Here is a 17550-nt window from a genome sequence, read left to right on the forward strand (position 1 = left end):
TGTACATATGGCTTTGGGATTTCCTCATTCTATAAAAGAATTACAGTAAAAGTCTGAAAATCAATTGTCCAAGCAATTACACTCACCGGCCACTTTATTAGGTACACCTGTCCAACTGCTCGTTAACGCTTAATTTCTAATCAGGCAATCACATGGCGGCAACTCAGTACATTTAGGCATGTAGACATGGTCAAGACAATCTCCTGCAGTTCAAACCGAGCATCAGTATGGGGAAGAAAGGTGATTTGAGTGCCTTTGAACGTGGCATGGTTGTTGGTGCCAGAAGGGCTGGTCTGAGTATTTCAGAAACTGCTGATCTACTGGGATTTTCACGCACAACCATCTCTAGGGTTTACAGAGAATGGTCCGAAAAAGAAAAAACATCCAGTGAGCTGCAGTTCTGTGTGCGGAAATGCCTTGTTGATGCCAGAGGTCAGAGGAGAATGGGCAGACTGGTTCGAGCTGATAGAAAGGCAACAGTGACTCAAATCGCCACCCGTTACAACCAAGGTAGGCAGAAGAGCATCTCTGAACGCACAGTACGTCGAACTTTGAGGCAGATGGGCTACAGCAGCAGAAGACCACACCGGGTGCCACTCCTTTCAGCTAAGAACAGGAAACTGAGGCTACAATTTGCACAAGCTCATCGAAATTGGACAGTAGAAGATTGGAAAAACGTTGCCTGGTCTGATGAGTCTCGATTTCTGCTGCGACATTCGGATGGTAGGGTCAGAATTTGGTGTCAACAACATGAAAGCATGGATCCATCCTGCCTTGTATCAACGGTTCAGGCTGGTGGTGGTGGTGTCATGGTGTGGGGAATATTTTCTTGGCACTCTTTGGGCCCCTTGGTACCAATTGAGCATCGTTGCAACGCCACAGCCTACCTGAGTATTGTTGCTGACCATGTCCATCCCTTTATGACCACAATGTACCCAACATCTGATGGCTACTTTCAGCAGGATAATGCGCCACGTCATAAAGCTGGAATCATCTCAGACTGGTTTCTTGAACATAACAATGAGTTCACTGTACTCAAATGGCCTCCACAGTCACCAGATCTCAATCCAATAGAGCATCTTTGGGATGTGGTGGAACGGGAGATTCGCATCATGGATGTGCAGCCGACAAATCTGCGGCAACTGTGTGATGCCATCATGTAAATATGGACCAAAATCTCTGAGGAATGCTTCCAGCACCTTGTTGAATCTATGCCACGAAGAATTGAGGCAGTTCTGAAGGCAAAAGGGGGTCCAAACCGTTACTAGCATGGTGTACCTAATAAAGTAGCCGGTGAGTGTATAATAATGCTTCTGTCCTCAGCAGACCATCTGCCTTGGAAGCCTGGAGGTCCTTCTCTTCCTGCTTCTGACCAGTGGTCTGCACTGAGGCGCAGGACCTGGACCTTCACTATCAACACATTCTTGTTAATTAATGGAGCAATGTAAGACAGCCGGTCACATTCTGCACATTAATACATTTGGGATCTTTTATTGTTTTACCATACTTCTCATTTATAAGTTATTACTTAACTTCCAGGATTAAGCAAGTTGAGCCATTCCCAGCCTCTTACAGATTTCATCATAACATTTATTTATTTACCACTTTGAAAAGTTTTTGCACTTTCTGGTTCTTTTTCTAGAAAGACAGAATGGCTGCCATTAAAGGGAATTCATAAATGTAAAATTTATTTAATTTAAATCTACCTTGTCATACAGAGTTACTTATCAAAGTGGTTATGAGATTGTTTGTTTGTTTTTTCCTCACATGTTGTACTTTATTTTAGTGGTAAATTTTGGCTGATAAGTTTTGCGTTTATTTACATTTTATTATTTTTTAAAAAATTTTCCATTTTTGAAATTCAAAATCATTGCTTTTTCAGGCAGACAGATTCGTCTACTTTACATTTTCATAATATTTGAAATGTCTGGATAATTTTTAATATCTAAGAAACCTATATAATCAAACCGTTATCAAATCTGCACCCCTCAAGCTATTAGAAACCGCTTTAAGGAAGGTTGTTAACCCCTGAAATCTTCATAGTAATTAAATCAAAATGGAGGTGAAATTTAGAATGGTCAAATTTTGTTGGTTATACCTTCATTTGGCCCTAAAATTTACACATTTCCAAATGATAAAAAGAGAAACCCCCCAATATGGATGTTCTTTGTTTTATGGGTGCACAGCGAGGCGCAGAAGGGAAGAAGTATTCTCATTGGCCCCTTTTGTAGGCTATAAAATTTTACACAGTGATAGTATATATGTGGGGTTTGTGTTATGATTTAGACTTTTGTGCCACATTATATTTCTCTTTACATGTTATGGGGCTTATGGGCAATGTTATTAAAATAAAATTTCAATGTTTTTATTTCTTCCACCATGGGATATGAACAAGCAATCATCTGATCTGCTTGTTGATGATAATACTCTGCAATACTGATGTATTGCAGGGTATTAGCTGTGTCAGCCTATGCACGTTCATAGACTGACAGTGTGCCTTTAAGATGACGTCACAGATGTCATCTTACAGGCACTGCCTACTGACAGCCCTGGGATATAGGAACCTGCCATAGGAACGATCGGTGCTCCTGGATACTGCTTGAGGGGTGGGAATTGTGGGGCAGAGACCTCTGACAGGCATGTTAAATGCTGAGGTCGCGCTGACCGTGGTATTTAACAGCCATCTATGACCGTGGGTGTTACACTGGGATGTCGGCTGTTAGTTACAGCCGGCACCCCATGTATTCCGTTGCCGGCTCTACTCCAATCTTGATATATCGGACTGTGGGCAATAAAGCCCAGTAGTCTGCGTCTGATATATCATAGTTAGCGCTGAGAAGTTAACCCCTTAAGGACACAGCTTATTTTCACCTTCAGGACACAGCCCAATTTTTCAAATCTACGTGTCATGATATGCAGTTATATATTTGGAACACTTTAATTTACCAAGTTTATTTTCATATATTTTTCATGATATGTTGTACTTCACATTAGTGCCATAATTTGGTTGAAATTTTTTGCACTTATTTATAAAAAAACATTTGGTAATTTGGTGTAAAGATGTTATTTTATTTTTTTAGGATGTTGGGAGGCATACAATTAAAACTGTGATTTTCAGAATTTTTATGGAAATATCACAATAAATTTAGACAATTATTATTTAGCAGTAAAATGTACACGTTAAGTGCAGGAAAAAGTGAGAAAACACATTTCAGATTTTGTTGTGCAGTATGGCAATACCCCACATTTTAATGTAGACTACTTTAGGATCCCACCGCACGGCACACATGGCCACACACATGGCCCTATTTTGGAAAAGACAACACTTTTTTTTGTTGTTGTTTTTTATTGAGCATTTTACCACTGCAGATGTTTTATAGAAAGTATTAACACTGACTCATATAAATCTTTTTCCAAAAAAGTAATGCTTTGGCCCCTAAATTTTTATGGTTCAATCAAAGTTTATTAAACAATAACTGTACAATACAAACATGCAAAAGTACCTATACAGAGAAACGATGAGCTGGAGTATGGAGTATGGAGCTACATACTGCGTGCACCCAGTCATGAATCGGCGCCTACTAAAGTTTCAAGGCTCAGGATAATAGGTGTAATAACTGAAGCCTAAACAGAGCTGTCTGGTATTTGTCCCATTGCCGTGAAGCAATAGAGCAATGTCCCCTTTCCTACAGAAAAATGTAGACATCGAAAGGGACAATATGCAGCCAATCTATGCGACTTTACAGTAGGAATACCTACCATAAGGAACAGCTGTACACATGAGACCTTTAGTAACCAAGTATAGGGGAAAGGGAGGGATACTAGTAAGAGGTGAAAGGAAAAGGACAAAAGAATAGCATAGGAAAGCAAAGAACTTAAAGGAAAGAAGTGATGGGAAGGGGGAAATGTCGTTCCTCTACTGCAGTCCGGGGAGATCTAGGTATCACCGTTGGTGTCAAACAAATCCCTTAATAGTCCTTGAACAACTTCCAGGGCTGTCAGATTTTCAAATATTTGTCATGTGTAACGGCTGCCTCTGCCAACAACTCCGCATGCAACATCTCCTGTATCCACACAGATATAGTAGGAGGTGTAGAGGATCTTTAGTGAGCTGCAATTAGAACAAATCGCAATAGATGTTGCTTCTGAGCACTAATGGAGCCCGGAAGCATTAGGAGCAGGGATCTAGCAAGAGTGCCATCAACAGAGCCACCTGAAATGCATTAGGATCTGTCCCGTTTGGAATCAGGTCTATTCTGCATACCATCACATCCCCATCAAATGAGTAACATTTGACGTCTCACGTTGCCAACAGGTGTACAGACGGATAGATGGAGTGCAAGAGAGGGGAAACTCAATACCACCTTGAGAGGATCTTTTAATTCCTTTCTTGTGCAAAGTGAGCTGAAGAGAGTTTATAATGGTAAAGAAAGTCTTTTTGCCACTCCTCAGAGGATATTGAGATACCATTTATTGCGGGCTGGAAACGGAACTTGGGTAAGGTAGAGGTGTCAGATTTTCACCTAGTCCAGTATTCTATCTGACAAATGCCATGTTTCTGGGGAAATTAAGTCAGGAAAAGGGCCTTTTTACGGCATTGAGAGAGGACTCAAATATATTATCAGACCCAGCGACTCAAGAGGATAATTGTGAATATTCCAACCATAACAGATTACTAACATATGAATTGAAGCCCAAAACCCTAGAGAGGTAGAGGCGAACCTCCTAAGATGTCAAGCAACCAAGGATCATCACTTTTTTTGAAATCCCAAAACATATGCCTGGTTAGGGCAGGTGGTAATTCTGGAATAATGGAGAAAGGGGGCTATGAGGTTTTGAGTTTCCAATGCCGCAGCAGTCCATGCCACAACATTAACGCAGTGCTCTTAAGGCTCCCAGGTGGGGATGTATGCATAAGGCAGCCAGGGGAGAATTCTCAAATGGACTGAGGAACAACACTATTCTACGGAGACCCACATAGTCACATGGAATCCAAGAAGCAAAGCAGCAGTGACATCTGGTAATGTAGCTTCAGGTCGGGCATTCCAGCCCCCCGCCCCCCATTGACTTTCAAGCAAATTATGAACCGACAACCTATATGGGGTTTAGACATTCCCCATACAAAGAGTTATATATTGCGGTATATAGGGAGTGGAAGAAAGTAGGGGTTGATGGATGGGAACGCTCTGAAAATATACAGAAAGCGAGGCAATACATCCTCCTTCAGTGCATTATTACGACCAAACCATGAAAGCTGTTTTTTGTGCTAAGAGGAAAGATCCTTCAAAGTGGGTGGACCGTGTGGAGGTCCCTTTTGAATGAGCAATGTTGTCTAACAGGAACAGAGCTCCATCCAGAAGAGGTGTCGAGTTGGATCTTGGGTGAAATTAAAGTCCCCACCCACCAATTTGGTCCCCTCTGAAAAATCTGACAACTCCACCAGTATCCGATTTACCTTGGGAATCAGGCAATGGTTGGGCAGGTACCACAAGGAAACCATTTGGGGAATTAGCGATGATGGATAACTGGGATGTGGCCCCCCTAAAATTTATCTTTGTGTAGTAACACATGTAGTTTTTTTTCTTATGCATTAATAAAGTAAGCAGCTCCTAGTGCTACAAACTCCGATAACGCTAGCAGACACTGCCATGCTGTACAATGGAAACGCTGGACCGCGCTGCAAGCGGTCGGACGTATTCATGAGGAGGCAGGATTAGGGGCGGCCTATAGAGTGGGAGGAGCAGTCCGGGGGAGAAGCAGTGCCTTGGACTGCCCCCTCATGAATACGCCCGACCACTTACAGCACGGTCTGGCGTTTCTATTGTACAGCGCAACAGTGTCTGCTAATGTTATCGGAGGGTTATATGCATAGTGGGATATGTTTGTGCTATACGTTGTGAGGAAATATTGGAATTCTCCTGACCTGTCCTTACAACGTATGGCATATAGCATGTTGTGAACCCAGCCTTTTTGGCCTTTTTTCCGGTGTTTGGTTGAATGCACAAAAATCACAATTTTTTTTTTTTTTTTAATGACGTTCACCATACAGGTTCAGTAATGATTTTATTTTATTGTGTGGGTTGTTATGGATGCAGCAATAACTAATATGTGTGGTGGTTTTTAATTTTTCATGTGGTTTTAGAGTTTTATACTATATGGAGCATTTTGTAGACTTTTATTGGGCTTTAGTTGTTTTTTTGTTTTTTTACACTTCTTTTTCAAATATAAATTATAACACTGCCATACTGACATGGAAACAATTGGCACCCCACCGAACCTGACAGGGTAGGTGACGATTGCGTGAGGTAGAGGGAAGGTAACCCTTTAAACGCTGTGGTCATGTTTAACCACGGCACATAGAGAGTTAAACAGCGACCATCATAATCCCGGTTGTTAGTGCAGAGGCACGGATCACATGGGCTGAATCTGTGCAATATCCATGACGTTGGGGGATGTCATGGAGCGCCAATTACAAGCAAACCATGAGGCACCACAGCATTTTGAGACTTTTTTTTTTTTGTAAACAAAACAAGTGCTATACATTTGCCATGCTGTGCCATGTGGCAGCATACCTAGTTAATGCATGGTAGAAAGACCTCAAGAAGGATCACAAAAATAAGAAACGCAAGCATCAGTAGTTACATGCAACATAGCAGTCGTAAAACTGTGTCAGAGAGAAATAAGGTGAATGCTACCTGTTCCAGCAAATAATAATAATGTACGGCACAATTAACAAAACTGAAACCGGAAACCAAAAAGAAACTGCATATAGTTTACAATGCAGTCAAATAGAGGGTCATAGCAGCCATCAACCTCACAGATCGAAGACCACAATGAGTCCTTAAAAACGGCACAACTAGTCAGTATCCGCATGCCTATAGTGGACAATCGCCTTGTAGTTCCTGTTCCAAACCAGGTAGTCAAGCAAAAGTATAGCCGCACTTAAGATTTTTATGGAAAATCTCACACTCAAAACCAGACCCTGTTTACCTTTACAAATAGATTTTGATTGGAGGGGTGAAAGTTCTTTGCTCGACTCTTACATCAATACAACCTACAAAAAGAATACCACATGTAACATATACATATAACAAATTAGAATCTATTAACAAAACGCATGATCAATAACACAGCCTGGGTACAGGTTAAAAAAGAAGACATGTGCTGAAGACACTTGCTGAAATATCACTTGGTGAAGTGCCAGGATATTGTGTGGTAAGTAAATGGGTGCACCAAATCCATCTGCTGCCTGAAGCCAAAAAAAGTTGTATGATGCCCCCAATGCCTGAACTAAGTTTGCTATAGTGGCCTCGTGTATACGTGTTCACGGTCTATGGTAGCCAGATTTCTCTGACCAAACACTGTCACTGATTTTAAAAAATATTTTTTTTTTGGAAACCCACTAGCTAAAAGTCCACAGATTCTGAATGCTTGAGTTTTGTGCATCATTAAAGGGGTTGCATCATCCGGATCAAAATTATTGCTCATACACAGTATAAGTATTTCTGGATAACCTACAGGAACCTTCAGTTCTTTTTGAACTATATTAATTGGGTTACTGTCATCCAGATAATCATGGTTTAATTTGGATATATGATATCAGTTCCATAGACTTTTTTACTTTTCCCAACTACATGGTTTTAAATAAAAACATTACTAGTTTACGGAAATTTATAGTTAGCATTGTTGCCAAAAAATAATTGTTGCTGTGTGGGTGTTTCTTTTCCCAGAACTCTGCTCCATTTCTTATTGTGTGCTCAAGAAAGTTCCTCATTTTTATTTTTTGCTTGTATTTGCTCAATCTTTTCTCTGACCAGAGTCAAAAATAAGCAACAATGATGGTGTAACAGTAGAAAATACATTTCTGATCATGGCGGGCTCCCATGTGAACACCACAAGTTAAAAATTCCAGTTTGTGTAGAAGAGTACAATAACTAAATTGCGATACAGAATAAAATGTGAATGTCTCTTCATGTCCCATTATCTTATAACTGGTCCGTAGAACAGCGGAGTATAAACCATTATGAAATTCGCTTATTCTGTCAATCATCAAATTATGAGTGCTAATATATAGACAGCCAGCTGCTACAAGATTGATATTAGCTGTATTCATTGACAGTACATGCTGATAATGCCATGTATGAAACATCCTCCACCTTGTGTATTGTTGCTTTTAACCATTCCTGGAAGATATGGGTGCTATTTCTTATAGCCAGGCTCCCCCTTTCATTCACACCTAAGGTCATCAGTGAGGAGAGCGCTGATATGTGAAGTCCACAGTTCCCTACTTTGTTGTGAATTGCCCATTAGAATGGATGCAGTGAGGTCTGGATCGGTTGCCATTATACATTTTTGTGAAATTTTATTTAAACATGCCTCCTATTTAAATGAAGCAGGGGTCTAGACATGTGCCGAGTGGAGCTTCATGCAAACTTTCAAATCACTAGCCTCTGCTACGATGTTCTCAACCTAGTTCTGCAGGATCTGGTAGATGGATCTTTGGCCTAGTTCACATCTTCAAAGACACAGAACAGGTCCAGGTCTTTCCATTATACCTTGCCTCTGTTTGGTCACCTTGAACAGGGCTTACATCAGTTTTGTGTGTTTGAGCACACCAGCTTTGTGCTCACAATAACTGAAGCAAATAACTGAAGACCTCATGGAGATGTGAAGTGAACCTTAACTGTGGAACTATTTCACTATGGGAGATATTTATCAGTGCTTCTACGCCAGTTTTTGTAGAAGTATAGAAATCACAATTTCATGTGCACTGCAGGAAACTGCGATTATTTTTCCAACTACTTGTCATTTTGGCTTGACATACACCATGATATCAGTCAAACCGATGGTGGCAAATACACTATGATGTCGACAAGCATCTGACATCATGGTGTGTGCGACAAGAACGCTCGGGAAGGCAGAAGAGGACCTACGGTGGACATCGGAAAGGTCAGTACAGAGGTTTTTTTGGGGTTTTTTTTAGGCTGGACAGGGTGCTGCCGGCAACATACTGGGGGCAGGGGACTACTGGTTATATACTAGAGGGCTGGCTATATACTGGGGAGGCTGTGATCAATGCATTTCCCACCCTAGGCTTATACTCGAGTCAATATGTTTTCCCCGTTTTTTGTGTTTAAAGTTAGGTACCTCGATTTATACTCGAGTATATAAGGTATATATTATGTTGTCTTTGTTAGTTTTAAGATATTCTCTGTGACTAGCAAATTCTTCTGAGCTTAGAATACAATTTACATCTGAGTTAATATTGAGCATTGTAGCTAAGGACACCTGATAACTGGCATGGTTCATGTGTATAGAAAGTACATTGTTCTTTTATGATCTATGTAAATGAATGCAAATTTGAGCAGTTGCTTATAAACAAGCAGCTTGATTGCCTTTTGGATTGGAAGCTTTTCATAGAAATGTTAGGACACATGGTACAAATGAACTGGTTAAGGACATTACATCTTGAAATAATTTAGAGGGATCCCCTATAATTTTTTATAATCATATGGCACAAGTAGTCTTCTACTCAATTTCTCCTCCCTTTATCCTCACTCATTGCCCTTGCCTTCCTCAGCCATTCCCCTACTCCATCCCCCTACTTATGTCAGCTCATTGCCACAAGCAATTCCCAATTGAATTGCCCCAAACTGGGATTAACCACACACTTCTGGCAGGGAGTCAGGTAATGTAAAATTAACTATTAAAAAAGCACTGGAATTATCCAGATGCATGACAAAAGCATATTGGAAATCAACTTGCCAGAAACTATCGGAACCTGTCACCATGTAAAAATTTACTTCCTGATGACAGGTTGCCTTTATTGTGTTTGCTTTACTGTTGGGATGAAGTGGAGGAGAGTGGCTGTAAGACCGCCAGCAAAACAGCAGGAGGCACAGAGGTGCCGTCATCTTGGCTGTGATCGTTGCTGTGATGTCAACGAGTAGCAACGATCTGTCGCCACGACAGTCTTGGGTCTTTATATGATCCCATGATTTTGTAATTTCTGTAAATCTGTTACAATGTGAAAAAACACCATATACTGTAGTGCTCCTTTATATGCTAGGGATGATCAGACAATCTATGGTTAACATACCTTAGGCGGTCTAAAAATATTTTAACATGCTTAAGATTTTTATTTATTTAAAGGGTTATTCGCATGAAGTCAGATTTCTTAACAAAATAACACATTCTCTTCACAGATATAATTCCAAACTGTCTTTATCAGTCCTTGTTAACACAATTCCAGTTGCTCCTAAACACGACCCTGTAACTTCTGACTTTAGGGTTGGGCTGCCATCTTGGATTTCTGTGTGACGCCATGCTGCTGAGATTTGTCTCTCTGCTACCTTCACTGTAGCGCCGCCCCCGGCAGTCCTAGCACGGAGCTTACAGACACTCATCACTTCCTGCTAACAAACACATCGTGAGGAGAGAGAAGCTGCAAACTATAAAACTTAAGGCAGATAAGTGAACCGGGGGAAGGGGAGGCAGGCACATATCTCTGAGAACAGATCTGTAGTAGAGCTGACAGTGTATAAATGTTTCAGCCTCTGTCTATCATGCCTCTGTTTAATAGGCATCTCATCATCTCTGATCGGTCTCATCTCTCCTTCTCTATGTCAGTGTGTTAGTCAGGGCTGGATTAAGGTTGGTGGGAGGCCCCCATTGAATGTAGTCCAGACAGGGTACAGCAATTGCTATATACTGCCCCCCAGCAATAACAATATGCAGCCTCCCCAGTAATAACTATATTTAGCTCCCAGTATTTACTATATGCAGCCCCTCAGTAATCACTATATACAACTCCCTGGTAGTTGCTATAAACAGACCCCCAGCAATCACTATTTACAACCCCACAGAAATTACTGTATACAGCCCCAAGTAATCACTATATAAAGCTATATATTTTGGCCCCCATCATTCACTATATGCAACCCCCTCAGTAATTACTGTATACAGCCCCCAGTAATCACTATATACAGCCCCCAGCAATAAATATATTCCTACAGTTATCTCTGAACTAGCCTTTCCCTGCAGACTCTAAGTAATAGTGGGACAGTGGAGGTGCTGACAGGTAATATACAGGTGCCTAATCTGTACCAATATACAAAAAGGGATTGAAATGAAAACACCTAGCACCAGCTCCCACTGTACACCAGATATACAGTAAAAATATTTATTGGATCTAAAACTGGAACATATGAGTAGCATACAATTCTATTTTCAAAATGGAAGAATGTATAGGACCTGCAACATAAAAAAGAAATATATACCAAAATCTTTACTTAAATTTTATGATGTATGCTATATGAACTAAGTAAACATATCTCATTAAATGTGTTGAAGATCACAGGCTGGGCAAGGGGTAGGGTGGCACAGAAGGGCCCATGTTCCTACTACAATACAATATGAAAATTTTTTAAAATAGCATAGATTATAAAATATGGATTGTAAAATCATATATGTTCATGAAAAAGTCCAGAGTGAATTCTTTGTACTTCATATGCTTCTTGTAGACAAAAACATAAAAATTGTTGTAATATTGAACTTTCTATTTGTCAGGGGGATATTGATGTTATTCCAAATCAGACTGTAAATCAGAATTTGGCCGTTCGGGATATAAATGTTGCATTCTCATTGTAATGACTATCTTAAATCTCAACTCTATACTGGTGCTTGTTGCAACATTAAATATATTCATGCCCCCCCCCCCCCCAGTTATCACTATATACAGCCCCCAAGCAATCGCTTTATACAGCCCCCAAGCAATCCCCAATGCGCAGACTTCATATTCCCTCGCGTTGTCCCTCAGAGGTGTACCAAGATGGAGGCACCCTGCCAGCAGGCGGCACGGTGGCAACATACACTGCGCCGCTAGCTTGGTATACCTCCGATCGTCTATGGCAGAGCAGGGAACTTATTGTTCCCTCGCTTTGCAATAGGCTGAAGTCGGGACACGCCGCATGTGTGTTGGGTACGGCCCTGGGTGCCCGGTCCCAAATACACTGTGGGCAATTCCAAATCGCCCACATTTGGTGGGGGCTCCTTTTAAAGACAAAATGGTTGGGGCCCCCCTATAGTCCTACCCTGGTGTTAGTACAATGTCAGAAGCTAGATGAAAGTGTATATAAACTTGTACTCTGGTAATCTAAACACATTGTCACCCTACAGAACTAGATGGATCATAATGTGTCTGCTTAGGGAGTCCCCGCCCACACAATGGGATTTTGCACTGAGCAGCCTAGAGAGTCATAGGAGCTAAAACAGCAATAAAACTGATTAAAATTATAAAGTAAGGGATTGAAATTTGAGAATTTTCTTTCGTGGGAAAACCCCTTTAAGTATCACTGTGTCCCAAAAACCCCAATCTATCAAAATATAAAAACTGCTACTCCAGGCAATGAAAACTGTAACGGAAAATAGTGCACATATGTCTGAACAGCCACATTTTGCAACTTAAAATTTTATTAAAAAGAGACCGCAAGTTTGTACAGTCCCACAAATGGTATCATGGTACCATCACATCCTGCAGAAAACATATAACCTGGACAGCTGCATACTCCAAAGTTTGAAAAAGATACAGCACAAGAAAATGGCAAAATATTTTGGCTATATACGGCATATTATTTTTTCAAACCTATGTAGATTTGGTATCCCGTAATTGCACTGACCCAAGGAATAAAGGAGAGGTATCATTTGGAGTGCACATTGAAAGTCACAAACACAATTCACAAGAAAATGGTGCAAAAGGTTTTTTCTTTTCCGTCAAGTTCCCTGCATTTGAAATCATTTATTAAGCTACATACATGTAAAAATATTAAATATTTAAAAATGTTCTGGATTTTTAATGGCAAAAAAATGGAAACGAAAAAGGGCATGAGCAGGAAGTGGTTAAAGTATCTGAAACTTTCTACAACCAATTTGAGTCCCCTTGTATGAGTTTGTAATGGGACAACACAATTCTAAATAGTTTTTATACTTGCTTATTATTCGCCACATCTTCTTGCAAGTACAATACTGTAACATCTAAACAAATATGATTTTACTATGTACTAAGCAGATGTACAAGGCCCTTGTAGTTTTATGGGGATTCCTTTGTTTTACAATTCAAGTGACCGTATGAAAATCCTATTTTGCATTCAGGCAGTTAGATGAACATGTGAAAGATATACTGGCTCCACAAGTATAGTGTGTTTCTTGGTGAGTTTAAGCTGTCACAGAAGATGATGAAGACTGACAGGTGAAACCTTTTTAATAGTGCTTTAAAAACTGTAGGGGAGATTTTACTGTTTTTGAAACAAAGTTTAAAAAAAAAAAAAAATAGAGTGAAAGTCCCCTAAACAGTACTATCTTCCATATATATTTAATAAAGTACAAAAAAAACCTACATATTTGGTTTTACCATGTCCGTAACACTCTGTACAATAAATTGGAAACATTACTGAACTCTCAAATCCCTTCACAAAAATCTTATAAAAAGTGACCAAAAAAAGTTTTGTGGGCCAAAATTCTACTACTGAAAAGAACAACTAATCGCACAGAAAATAAGCCCTCAATCAGCTCTGTCAACCAAAAATATAAGTTTTATGCTTTTTTATATTTTATGTTCTTATGTTTTTCTAAAATAAAATTGCAAAAATACATAAACTAAATGAGGTATCAACGTAATCGTAATGATCCATAGAATACACATAATGGATCATTGCCATTTTTATGGCACTGTGAATGGCCCAAAAATGAAGAAAATCAGAAACCAGAATTCATGATTTTCTAATAAATACAACTTTTAAAACAACTATAAATATGAATAGGCCTCTAAAATAATTGAATCTTAAATTTTTGCGATAATCTGAAAAATTGCTGATCGATTTGTAAGCCTACCAAATAAAATAACATTAAAAAAATTATGTCAACATATGGTTAATGTTGGCCTAACCTCAGAAATAGGTTACTAACTGTATGATGAACATCGCATTTAGAAATCAGAAAATCGTGAATTTTTCAAAGTTTTCACCAAATTTAAATTTTTTTTTCTTGAATAAATGCAAAACATTTCAACCAAATTATGCCACGAAGATAAAGGACAACATGTCATGAAAAAACCCATCGGAAGATCACCTTTTGTAAGTTAGTGTTCTAATGTTGTTATAGCATATAGTGACACATGGCAGATTTGAAAAATCAGGTTGGGCCCTTAAGGTGAAAATGACCTGGGTCCTTAAAGATTTAAATGCTTAGGGCTTAGGATGTTAAGTGTAACCTACCAATGGATGTACCCTAACATGTAGATTGCTGACGTTGGGTTTCCTTTAAAGAGTTTCCTTTAAAAGAAATTAACTATTTAAAGTTTTCCCACAGATGAAATTTCTCACATCTCAATCTCCTAGTAATGTTAACACAATAAAGATCATTTTTAACCCTTTACTTTACAAATTTACTCAATGTTATTGCTGTTTTAGCTCATATCACTCCTTAAGCTGCTCAGTTCAAACTTCCCGGATGTGGGTGGGGACATTATGATCCATCTAGTTCTGTGGGGTGACAATGTGGTTAGATTATCAGGTTACAGGTGTATCTACACTTTCATCTGGCTTCTGACATTGCACTAACACATAGAGAGATGAGACCGATCAGAGATGAGAGATGCCTTTCACATATACAGGCCTCTCACACATAGAGGCTTTCAGACTTTTACACTTAGCTCTGCTACCTACTGGGTTTTCACAGATATCTGCCTGTCTCCACCTTCCCCGGATCACTTATCTCCTTGTAGCTTACAGCCTCTCTCTCTCCTCACGAAATGCTTGAAGGAAGTGATCAGTGTGAGCTCCGTGCAGGGGGCAGGGCTACAGGCTCTGAACAGAAAGACACAGAAATCTCAGCAGCAAGGCCTCACACAGAAATCAAAGATGGCTTCCCCGACCCTAAGTCAGAAGTTAGAGTCTAGGGGCAACTGAAATTGTGCACAGCAGGACTGATAGAGACAGGTTGGAATTATATCTGTGACTTTCTGTATTTCTGTTAATAACAGTGAATTAGAGAATTTGATATTTTTTTATCCTAAGTACATATAAGAAACTTGTCTTTGTGGGAATACCCCTTTAAATATTTAAAACAAGTATACAAATTTACAGGCTGGTCTCTAAGGGGTTTCCCCTATGGGGGGGCACACTATTTGATTAATGGTGACTAAAATGTTCTTTAATTGCATGGAGCTGAAAATAAGTTAGCTGAACATGTGTTATAGTATGGAATTTAAGTAAGTGGTAGGAAATTGTCCTAACCAAAACTTTTGCATCCGTTAAAAGAGAGTGCTGACTTGGGGATTTAGATTTTAACCCTATAGTTCTGCAATTAACAGCAAAGCAGAACTGTCTGACCGAAAACTTTCAACATCCAGTCTGTGTTGGTACATTATGGTTTACGTGGGTTTGGCCCTTTTCCTCACTGGGAGGTGCATTTATTTAAATACATTCTATTATTAAGCAAATTTAGAAGTCCAGATTAGTGGAAGAATAATAATAAGGGATTTACCAGGATTAACCTGTTCGTGTGACCACACATCCACACCCCCATTTTAGCTTGAGGTATTCAGGGGATTGAGAAAGGGATAGGAAGCCCTTAGATTTCACGATCAGCCTTTAAAGGACTAAAACATTTGTGATTAGTGTTTTTAACAGAAGCCCAGTTGTGATCACATGGGCTCATGGATGAGTACTGATGTTAAGACTTAGAACATCCTGCTCACTAAAGGTTAAAATGAGAAGAATGTAAAATAAAAAAGCATCCCGAATACAGTCTTAAACGCAACACGTAGAACTTTTTCAGTTCCCATCAACTTTCTAATGTACTTTTTGTTTCATTTCCACAAAGTCTGAATCATTCTCACAGCTCTGGATTTGATGGATTTTTCTTGGCATAGAGTTGGCCAACACAGAATTGTCTGCATGCATTTGCAGAAAATTATCATAATTTTTTCTTTTTAATCATTACAATTAAAAAAGAAAAAATGTGCTGAAAAACGTCCCCTCGGCTTATACACGAGTCAATACTACAAAAAATTAATTAAAAATGGACAAAAAAAAAAAATAAACTTATATACTCACCCTCCGGTGGCCCCGATGCGCAGCGCTGCTCCCCCGATGTCATCGCGGCTCCTCTTCTGGCCTCCCGGCTGCTCTTCTTGCTTCAGCGTGCTGAGCGCCGCCGGGCAGTGCTGTATACTTCTGGGGGCAGTGCTGTATACTTCTGGGGGCAGTGCTGTATACTTCTGGGGGCAGTGCTGTATACTTCTGGGGGCAGTGCTGTATACTTCTGGGGGCAGTGCTGTATAGTACTGGGGGCAGTGCTGTATAGTACTGGGGGCAGTGCTGTATATTATAGGGGGCTGGCTGGCTATATACTGGGGGGGGGTCTGTGACCAATGCATTTCCCACCCTCTGCTTATACTCGAGTCAATAGGTTTTCCCAGTTTTTGGTGGTAAAATTAGGGGTCTCGGCTTATACTCGAGTATATACGGTATATAAGACACAAAAAACTTACATATTTGGTATCACCGCATCCGTATTATTCTGTACAATAAATCTTAAATCAATATTGAACCCGCTCGGTGATCGACATAAAAAAAAACTAAAAACTTCCCGCAATATACAATTTTTCATCAAACACCATAAGAAAAAATGTTCTAAAAAGTGAACAAAAAAAGTTTCTTTCCATAATATGATACAACTGAAAAGAACAACTCTTTACGCAAAAAATAAGCCCTCAACCAGATCTGACGACAGAAAATTACAGAAGTTATGGCCCTGAAAAGTTGTCGATAGTAAAAAAAAAAAATGTGATTTCCTCTAAAAGATAAGAAAAACTATATAAATGAGGTATCACCGTAATCGTAGTGAACCACAGAATAAAGATAAAATATTATTTTTACGTTACAGTGAGCAGGGGGAAAAAAGTACTAAAAATCCAAAATAAAAATTGATGATTTTGCTTGTGTCCCCCTTGAAATAGTTAATAAAATCTCAAGATTAAGCTTAAGAGACCCCAAAATAATTATTTTTACATTGTATCTCATCCCGCAAATAATAAGCCCTCATATGTTCGCATTACCAAAAAAAATAAATTTTATAGCTTGTACAATGTGACAATACATATCTGCTGTGAATAGCGCTGCTTTCAGTTTCTAAAGGTCCATAATGTTTTAAGCCATGGGAAACACTTAAAGATTTAATAGACTCAATAGAAGTTGTTTTACATACGTTGAGGGGTGAAGTTTCTATAGTGGGGTCATTTTATGGGGTTTTACTATTATTTAGGCCTTTCAAAGTCACTTGGAAGCTGAGTTGTCCCTCAAAATGTGAGTTTTGGGGATTTTGATGAAAATGAGAAAAATCGCACCTAAAGTTCTGCGCCTCATAACATCCTAGAAGAATGACCGGAAGCATAAAATATCATCCAACATAAAGCAGACATTCCATAAATGTTAATTATCAAGCTTTTTGGGTAGTTTTACTTCCTGTCTGGAAAGCAGAACATTTCAAACT

General features: G+C 39.4%; 1 protein-coding gene across 2 annotated transcripts in view; it reads left to right on the forward strand.

Moving 5' to 3' along the window:
* The window catches only part of POLD1 (DNA polymerase delta 1, catalytic subunit), a 123853-nt gene that overhangs the window by 91677 nt on the left and 14626 nt on the right, over positions 1-17550 (forward strand). The gene's annotated exons all lie outside the window — the stretch shown is intronic.

The sequence above is a fragment of the Engystomops pustulosus genome, chromosome 6, assembly GCF_040894005.1.
Source record: "Engystomops pustulosus chromosome 6, aEngPut4.maternal, whole genome shotgun sequence".
In the NCBI taxonomy this organism is placed as follows: Eukaryota; Metazoa; Chordata; class Amphibia; order Anura; family Leptodactylidae; genus Engystomops; species Engystomops pustulosus.